This window comes from Petromyzon marinus, unplaced genomic scaffold, assembly GCF_048934315.1.
Source record: "Petromyzon marinus isolate PM22_M1 ecotype Great Lakes invasive population unplaced genomic scaffold, UKy_Petmar_22M1.pri1.0 PM_G_Scaffold_83, whole genome shotgun sequence".
NCBI lineage: Eukaryota > Metazoa > Chordata > Hyperoartia > Petromyzontiformes > Petromyzontidae > Petromyzon > Petromyzon marinus.
This window is the reverse complement of record NW_027423039.1, coordinates 827,769-838,498: the sequence shown is the minus strand read 5'-3', so window position 1 is coordinate 838,498 and position 10,730 is coordinate 827,769.

The window sequence follows — 10,730 nt, the reverse complement described above, 5'->3', positions numbered from 1 at the left end:
AAACGTTGAGTTTTATAAGGGCACCACGGGGTGACCAGCCCCTCCCCAGCCAGCCCCACCCCCCACGCAGCCCCTCCCCACCCAGCCCCTCCCCACCCTCCCCTCCCCACCCAGCCCCTCCCCACCAGCCCCTCCCCACCCTCCCCTCCCCACCCAGCCCCACCCCTCCCATGTTTGGATGCACGACAGACTGACACAATAATAATCTCCTGTGGGCTGGTGGTGTAGTAACCAGGAGGTTCCTACACAGTATCATCACCTAGCCGATTTGTCAACATCATGTTTACACAGGGGAGACGGTAAGCGAACACGTTCCAATCGTGCATGCGGTTTTGTTTGGCTTCAACTGTCTTCTTTCAACAAGACCTCTGCTGCTACACATTTACCTTGTGAGCCCCACTATTTCCAGATTTGAAGCTTTCGTGACTGCAAGGATTCACCACACTCTGTGTTTTTTTTCAGCAAAGTAATGACGTAGTTAAAAAACAAATAAATGATAAAACAACTAAATTAAATCACGACGTTTCGGAGGCAACACCAAGCTCCCTTCTTCAGGTGGAAACCGTCACAGCTGTATCAAGCAATTTTACCGTGACGATTTCCACCTGAATTTCTGTATGAAGTTGAGGCAGAAATTTTACCGTGATGGTTTCCACCTGAATTTCTGTATCAAGTTGATGCAGCAATTTTACCGTGACGGTTTCCACCTAAATTTCTGTATCGAGTTGATGCAGCAATGTTGCCGTGACGATTTCCACCTGAATTTCTGTATCGAGTTGATGCAGCAATTTTGCCGTGACCTGTGTCCACCTGAATTTCTGTATCAAGTTGATGCGGCAATGTTGCCGTGACGGTTTCCACCTGAATTTATGTATCGAGTTGATGCAGCAATTTTGCCGTGACGGTTTCCCCATGAAGACGGAAGCTTGGTGTTGCCCCCGAAACGTCGTGATTTAATGTAGTTGTTTTATTTATTTTATTTTACCTACGTCGTGACTTTACCGAAGAAACACAAAGAGTCTATGAGCCCCACGATGTGTGTCGTCAGTCAAAGCACCGTTTGTAATATGATGACAAGGTGAAATATTTAATTGGCGACTTATTTTTGAGGACATCAACACAGAATGTATCATCATTGTTACGCTTAATGAAGGGTTGAAGTCGTGGAATGTTAAAGTGCCTAACCCAGTAATGTTTCCGGGGTTTAATGTCCTCGCGAAGCAATAGTGAATTATGTTTAAGAGATTTGGCCGGGATGAATTGTTCATCGACCAAACGAAATTATTTTTTTTATTATTGTGAAGAGAGACATTTTGCAATTTTGGGGTGCCATCAGAATCTTTATTTAGACTGGAGAAATCTGATGAACTGTGAAGCTCATTTTCACAGATGACCAGTAAAAGGGATGAAATATTTTACATTATGAGACCTCCTTTGCCAGTAACAAGATATAGTAATAGGTTTTACCCTTTTAACTGGCACAAAAAACTGAAACCTTTATTCAAGGCATCTTGTTTGCAATAACCACAACAAACAAAAAGACAACTCTGATATTATTATCAGAGTTGTCTTTTTGTTTGCATTTTGACTGCTTGTGTTGTGGTTATTGCAAACATGATGCCTTGAATAAAGTTGTCAGTTTTTTGTGCCAGTTAAAAGGGTAAAACCTATTACTATATGGATGAAATCTTGTCTTGTTGTGATAGATTACACAGAAATGTGCCGCACTATGGCATCGTACCGTGCAATGTGTTGTGATGGGAGTTGCATGCTGTCAGTTGTGTTCTTGTTAGTCAGGTGGCATCACAATCCAACAGTCATCGAATCAGTGAGCAAGTTGGTCCAGTGAGCATGTACATAGTGTGTATATGTATATATTTGATTGTGAGTGAGTGTATGTGAGTACTTATGTGTATGTGTGTGTGCGTGCATGCATGTGACGAACATGTTTTATATTAACAGCCAGCTGCTGTTTGAACCTTAAAGAATTCACTTGACCGGTTATGGGTAAGTCAAATGTGCTGATGCTAATGAATGGCATTCACATGTATGGAAATGTTGTTTTGTGTTTCTCAGCCTCCGCTCAAAGTTCTGGGCGCTTACCGTTAAAGGATGAAAATGAAGAAGGTAAATATTGTAAAATGCACGGCTTCATTGGAATAGATGGCTCTGTATAAGCAGTATGGAGGCCAGAAGTAATTTTAATCCAATAAACTGTTTCTTTAAATGGTTGTTCATTTAGATATCTTGTGATCAAAATTGTAATCGTGTTCCGACAATTGGCTAATTATTACGCTACTTTGATAAAATATGTAATTTATTAAGAGTTTTTTTAGGGCATGTTAATTCAGATATAAAATTGACTTTCATACTGCAGAATAATGCTTACAAGGTAAAACAACTGCATAACCTTGCAGCAGGGGCACCATTTCCTTTGAAAGTGTGTGGATTAATTGAAGGATCTTTTGAAAGTCCTTTAACCTTCCCGGTCCTCATTTTTCCACGAAAATGTTGACAGGCTGTGGAGCAAACAGCCTGCCAAAATACCAACAAAAAAAAACATTCGAATTAGTGATTTACATATTGTTAATTTACATATGTTCCATGCAATTTCAGACTAACTTTATTCCAGCTGGCAAAGCCAATTGAGCTCAGCGGCTCTTTAACAAGGACAACCAATTGGATTTTTTTAAAATCTTTTATTTGGCTGGCACATATAACTGGCTGTCAAACATCTCTTGTGGAATCTCATAAGATATATCATCTTACACAACTGCTCATACATATGTTGAACACGTACGTATGTTATGTTTTCAACCTGTGTTTGAGCTGTGAATCTTTGTTTAAAGGGCAGTTGTGGTGCTTGTAACGTAACATATTCAACTCGTTTAAAGTGGTAGTGTGAGTGTACGTTATAGATTTCGGAATGAAAGCTCTTGGATACTCCACCAAGTGCTCTATTTTTTATTTCATTGGCTACCTATGTTCTAAACGACACCATTACCTTATTGTTTGGTTGTTGATGATGTTTTGTAAAACTGGAATTTGGATTTCCAATGGACAAACAGGTCAAGCATTGTATGTTTGACATTAACGTGACGTTCTGTTTGAATCCAAACAATATTTAACGTATGTATGTAGAAATTATTTCACACCGTACGTAGCCAGACGTGATTGACATTAACGTGACGTTCTGTTTGAATCCAAACAATATTTAATGTATGTATGTTGCAATTATTTCACACTGTACGTAGCCAGACGTGATTGACATTAACGTGACGTTCTGTTTGAATCCAAACAATATTTAATCTATGTATGTTGAAATTATTTCACACCGTACGTAGCCATACGTGATTGACATTAACGTGACGTTCTGTTTGAATCCAAACAATATTTAATGTATGTATGTTGCAATTATTTCGCACCGTACGTAGCCAGACGTGATAATGTGAGGTGCTAATCAATTGCGCTTTTGATGGAAGCATTATTGATTTAAAATACACGTAAATTCTGAAAGCTTGCACAAATTTAAATTTCAAATGCGCATACAAGTTGATGTTTATTATGTCAAAAAAACTCACAAGCAATTTCTTCTGCCAATGTTGGACTCGTACTTTTGCTTACCGTTCGTGTAAGTTGACTCTTTTCATGCACAATTTGTACATTTCAGCAAGTCTGTTCTCCATAGTTCATTTAGTTCCATAGTTTAATTTATGTGGTATAGCCCTGTGAGCCATCCGGCTCTTGAATCGGGTGCAACCGCAACAAACAAAAACATGAACAAGAAAACATCTTAAAGTGACTTTGTGTGTGACTTTGCAAACAGAAAATCCAGGAAAAAAACATCAAAATATTCCTGAAATAGCACCGTACACCACCAACGCTGTGTGCAAAAATCCCAGTGGGATGCAAGTCAAACAACAACAACAACCACAAGACAACTTAGATTAAGGCCATCAGTCTAACTCCGTACTACAATAAACAAAAACATGGCCAAAACAAAAAAAAACTTTTCGAAATCACCAAAATAAAAGCCATAAATGCAATGTAACGGTGACCAGATGTCATCATTGGCCACGGTGTTTATTCTGGTTGTTGTACAGCACACTTGGCCAAAAGCTCTTTTTGTTGAACAAAAACTTCACACGAAACCCCCAGAGCAGATGCCCTGAGATCACGATGGGAACGCCTTTTATGCCTCCTCATTCATGGAGCCCCACGGCCTCGCAGTATAAATACTGCCTCGCTATAGAAATAGGTTTTACCCTTTTAACGGGCACAAAAAACTGACACCTTTATTCAAGGCATCATGTTTACAATAACCACAACACAAGCAGTCAAAATGCAAACAAAAAGACAACTCTGATAATAATATTGGCACTGTCCTTGAATTTGATTGGTCCACACCTGAGACGGCTTTTCTTAGAGCCTAGTCTCCACTGGTGTTGGACCAGAAGACGCCAAAAGGCGTACAATACCAGTGGAGACTAGGCTCTAAAGAAAGCCGTCTCGGGTGTGGACCAATCAACTTCAAGGACAGTGCCAATATTATTTTCAGAGTTGTCTTTTTTGTTTGCATTTTGACTGCTTGTGTTGTGGTTATTGCAGACACGATGCCTTGAATACAGGTGTCAGTTTTTTGTGCCAGTTAAAAGGGTAAAACCTATTGCTATATCTTGTTCCTGGCAAAGGAGGTCTCATAGTGTAAACGCTGCCCCGCTGTTTGCCTTTATTCGAAGCAACCCGCGCACTGATGACACGTTCACGTCGGAGAAAATCCGTTGGTTTGCAAATTGCTTGCTCGTGGAGATGCCGAACAGCACGGCGAAAGAGTGCCATTCGTCCGCGTTCAAAAATTACTCTACGCTTTGCGTTTTGTGGATTTTAATAAGACATCTTTGTGGTGTTGAAGATGTAAATGAAAAGAACCCGATTTTTTTTTCACCCCCCAAGTGCTCTTACACAGCGTGATAGTTTGCGCGAACTTTAACGATTTTGTCAGAGAAAATGGATTCACGTCACTCGTTGAAAAAAATAAAAAAACATTAAATTTAGATTTAAAGCTTTCGTGACTGCAGTAATTCATATTCTTAGTTCTTTTGGTAAAGTCACGTTGAAGTGAAACAATAAAATGATAAAATATATATAAAACAATAAAAACAATTCTCACGACGTTTCGACCATAACACAAACGGTCGTCATCAGGTGTGTCGGTTTGCATAAATTTATTTATTTTTAAACGGTGTATTTATAAAAACATTTTTTTATTTTTTATATATATATTATTATTTTATTGTTTCCCTTCAACGTGACTTTACCGAAAGAACCAAGAATATAAAAAACATTGCTCAACGTTCTGAAGTACGTCACGGTGTTCATATCCGCAATGTTTAACGGACCTCGTTCATCTACGTCGTTGGACGTTGATTACCGCCGCAGAAACATCTTTGAACGAGGGTGCTGGAATGGGCGGCGATCCCGATGTCACAAGGCAACAGCCCGAAGCGTCGTCGCCCCGTACGCTCGAACAAGGACCCACCGCCAAGTCTGAGACGCAGAAGACTTTCTGCGTCACATCTCAACAAGCTGGGTAAGGCGTCGCAACCCATTCCTCTTCGGGCAGATTTGCTCTTTTTTTACACGCGACACACTCCTTTCATTTTAATTTAGATGCGTTGAAAACGCTGCCACGTCACGCGTCCTGTCACGCTAAAAGAACACGTTCCCCACGTCGGTCTGTGCCGTCTGTTAATGTCGGCGCAGGGCCGTAGCTGATAACGCGGTGCAAGGAGGCCCGTCAGACCTGGCGCAGGCTGACGCCGGTGCCGCAGCAACGGCTGAATTGGACGAGTTAATTGATGAACTTGAAATGGGGCTGACGACGGGTGAGCGCTTTCACACACAAAACGGTTAGTCGCGGAAATAAGAATAACGTAGCACAATACTTAACAATTTCGATTTAAAGCTTTCGTGACTGCAAGGATTCATCTTCTTTGGGTCTTTCGGTAAAGTCACCACGTAGAATGAGAATAAAATAATAAAATGATAAAATAAAATAACACAATAAAATATCTCACGACGTTTCGGCCACAACACAAGTGGCCTTCTTCAGGTGAAAGGAACAGACCTGTTCAGGTGAAAGGAACAAAACAAACCTGTTCCTTTCACCTGAAGAAGGCCACTTGTGTTGTGGCCGAAACGTCGTGAGAATTTTTTGTGTTATTTTATTTTATTATTTTATTCTCATTCTACATGGTGACTTTACCGAAAGAGCCAAAGAAGACTACTTAACGTGTGATAAAATTCAGTGTTGTTTCATAAAGCGTGCAATGAGCGAAAAGCAAATGAGTGATAATATCACCATTAAAAAAAAATACGTGGAATAATTGGGGTGTGGCATTTGTGATTTAAACATTATGTAAAAAATATGCTTTTGTCTTGTTTGCAGATGATGACTCGAGGTCTAAGAGTGGTCCCCGCAACGTGGAAACTGTAAAAATAAATAAAACAGAGGCTGACGTTGATTCTACTGTAGAGCCGGTTAAAAAGCCAGAATCAGCCTTTCCAGATTCAACAGTGATGAAAGCCACTGCGGACAGCAGCTCCGATAAAACTGATAAAGTCGACGTGAACGATGAGACAAATGCCAATGTGGCAACAGATGTCAACAGAGGACCTTCAGAAAAACCTTTGCAGTTTCTCAAAGCTCGCGATGATGTGCAAAGAATGGAAGCAGCCGATGGAAACGAGGCTGGAAACGCGCCGCAGGTTTCTGCCGAGCCACCCGTTACTCAGACAAAGAATGGTAATGAAGCGAAAGTCGACTTCCTTGCCAAGGTTCGGGAATCTGCCTTGGCCCAGCAACTTGACCGTAAATCCAAACCTGCCCTTTGTGGGTCTTTTACTGGGGCCACCGCAGAAGCGTCTGGTTGTGTCGTGGGTGAACAAGACCCCGGACGTAAAAGGTTACCCGTGGCTTTCCCTGACACGTCCACCAAACCCAATAGTGAGTTAAGCAGGGCAGGAAGGCGTGGTGGAGGAAGTCTAAAGTGCCTGGATAAAATGCCCGTTAAAAACGAAACCTGTCTAAATGCGCACGTGGAGAAAATCCCCGTAGTGCATGCCAAATCTGTGGACAAGCAAGTAAAGAGTATACCTGTGGAGCGACAGGATGCATCATCCGAACAGCATACGGAACAACTGGTAACACGCCAACACAAGACGCACGTGGAAGAGTCTGTATTGATCCAGCCAGTGGAAATCCGTCAAGAAATTGCCGGCGCTAGAGAAGAAATAGTTGAGCCAGACAAAGTTTGCAAGGTTATTGCAGAAGCAAGGCTAACTAAAAGTGAAAAAGTATCCGAAATAAATGAAACTTCACAGCCAGTAATGGACCAGTCAAATGAGCCTGGGGCTTCGATGCAAAACAGAATTTTTCACAAGACTCGATCAATTTCAAAAGAGCGACGTGCACCTGAAGTTGAATGTCAAAATCATTCTGCTGAAACATCTCCAGTTTTTCCTGTCTGTAAGCAGCCTTCAGATCGGTGGAGGTCCACAAATGAAATCACCAGAGATTACCTTCCTAAAGTGGGATTGACCACTTACAGAATTGTTCCTTCCAAGCCAGTCATAAGACCAAAACCTGGAACAGCTGATGTCCCATTCCTTCTACCAGCTTATAAAACAGAACCCGGCAAGACTGAAAATGCTACTGCAACCAATGCTACAAAAGAAATCAAAGAAACGTTGAAATACTACTCAACAGCGAAGATCGGTGACATTACAACCAATCCACAACAGCATACAGCACATCAGTCACCGGTGATTCCTCTACCATTAATTCCCCCACCAGTGATTCCTCCACCATTGATTCCCCCACCAGTGATTCCTCCACCATTAATTGCCCCACCAGTGATTCCTCCACCATTAATTCCCCCACCAGTGATTCCTCCACCATTGATTCCCCCACCAGTGATTCCTCCACAATTAAGTCCTCCACCAGTGATTCCTCCACCATTAATTCCCCCACCAGTGATTCCTCCACCAATGATTCCTCATTTATCAGGGCTCTCAATTGTGGCTCGCCCATTCCAGAGGTCCCATTCCCTCCAGTGTACTACGGAGGCAATATCTCAGCAACACTCTGCCACCGAGCCACTTGCCAGCACTGCCACATCTCCACCACCACTACCACCACCACCATCGAGCTCAAAGCAAGATGCATTTTTCCGTCCCGGCAGGAGGGCCTCCAGCATCTACGTGGCATCTGCCATTGCCAAGAGAACAGCCTACAAGGCCATTGATGCTCCGAATGAAACTTACAGTGGCACAACCACAACAAATACAACACCTGTACATGCTTTGCCACCAATTCAGGTAAATTGGGAACAGGATGAGCTCACGATTCCACCACCACCACAGTTTTCTACGGAAGAAAATGCCAACATTCCAAATGCTCCAGGTGACCCGGGGAAGGTGATTATTATAACCGAGGCACCACGAGTCCATCAATGGAAGCCAAAACTATTCAGACCAGTCAGTTTCCCAAGCGTCATGTTCAAAAATGACAAACCATCTAGCGTGAGTGTAGCGTCGAGTCATTCAGAGTCTAAGAACGCCGTTTTTCCTGTCAAGTCACCACCTCCGGTGAGTCCTAAACCAAGTAGTGGAAACCCTTTTAATGTAAAATCAGCCACTAACTCATCTCAAATTCAGTCCGTTCTCAGTTCTCCAAAATCCACCGACGCAAGTCCTTTCCATCAGCCTCCCACAGTTTTAAATACCACTGGAACTGCACTGGAAAGTTTCAGTCTTATTCACGGGCAGAGGAAACCATCAGGTGAAGACAGCGGTCCGTTTGGACCGATGCTGAAGTTAAAACCTGTGGTGCAAACACCAATTGTGAAGGATAACAATGCACATGGTTCCCTAATGGAAGCGCTTCAGTCTACAGACAACGTGGGCACATTGAGAAAGGTCAGCCTGCTTCGTCTACATCGTCACATTTAAAATATTGTAATAAATATGGAAAATGTTGTGTTTAGCCTAAATTAAATGTGATTCGTTTATTTAAAAAAAAAGTATTTGTAGAACCTGCATTGTTAACCATGATTGCACATGTATAATTAAAGTTATCTTAAACATTTTGATTTAAAGCTTTCGTGACTGCAGTAATTCATATTCTTAGCTCTTTCGGTAAAGTCACGTTGAAGGGAAACAATAAAATAATAAAATATATATAAAACAATAAAAATTCTCACGACGTTTCGACCATAACACAAACGGTCGTGTTATGGTCGAAACGTCGTGAGAATTTTTATTGTTTTATATATTTTTTTTATTATTTTATTGTTTCCCTTCAACGTGACTTTACCGAAAGAGCTAACAATATTATATTAAACATTTACCTTGCTAACGTGAAACGTTGTACAACATTTCCGTAAATGTTCTGGTCGCTGTTCCGTTATATTCTAGGTTTCGGGTGAACATCTGCAGGCAATGCTGGCAGCTGTAGACAGTGAGGCAGAGAGAGATGCTCGCATTTCTGCCGCTGTTCCATCAGGCGCAGGAGGGAAACGACTGAGAAAAGTAAGTGGGAATGCAAGTGACAGCTGTGTATTTAATTTTGATTTAAAGCTTTCGTGACTGCAGGGATTCACATTCGTGGTTCTTTCGGTAAAGTCACCACCACGTAGAAGGGAAACAATGAATAATAACAATAAAATTCTCACGACGTTTCGACTGCAACACAAGCAATCATCATCAGGTGTGGTTTTCACGTCGTGAGAATTTTATTGTTTTGTTTTTTATTATTTTATTGTTTCCCTTCTACGTGACTCGGCCTCAAATGAGTACCCGGTGCGGTGTGTAAACATTAGCACGTGCTAACATCACTTGCTCCAAGAGTCAGTGACAGCTGTACAGGGTGGGGGAGGGTGGGGATATTTGTGTCTCGTGTGTGTGTGTCTCGTCTTTGTGTCTTTGATTTCCCATGCAGTGTATAAACAAAGCAAGTGCCATCCGTTCATTTGCTTTGGCCAAAGTGATTTTTTTAATTAAAAGTTTCTGTACGATAGGGATGTATGTGCCCGCGTGGGACACTTACCTTCAAAAATCTCAGATCATAGGAAGCCATTCCGCAATGACTAATGAGAAAGTCGGGGATAATCGAGGATAATAGGAAGAATAGGGCCGTGGATAATGGAACTTTTGTGAACCTGACAGCTGTTGCAAATTACACGAATCACGCATATTAGGGCCTATTTGTCTTGCTCCCATTAATACATTAACAAAAACGTCCTTCAACATAATTTTCTTTGAGCTTGAGGATGTACGTTTGCACGGCATCGAACAATGGCGTGATTTGTCTGAACTTGAAGTGTTGTTACCCCAGGTAGCACAAGTCTTGGTGTCTCGTTGACTGCTGTGTTCTACTGTCTTCTGGTTTCCATAGACCCCATCTGCAGCAGCAGCGGCAGCAGCAGAAGACGAAGAACTGGTGTCTCAGCAGTTGAGAGAAGCCGACTCGGGCGACTCAGCCACAGTGCGGCCACGGCTTGCACCTGTGCATTCTCCTCCAGTCCCCATAGCCCCACCACCTCCTGTCATCCTTGTGGGTAACGGGGCCACAGGTACAGAGCGTAGGCCCGAGGATGCACGTCTGGCCATGCTTGATGCCATCCGATCCGGCAGTTGTGCTGGCATGCCTAAGAAGGTGATTGTAACTG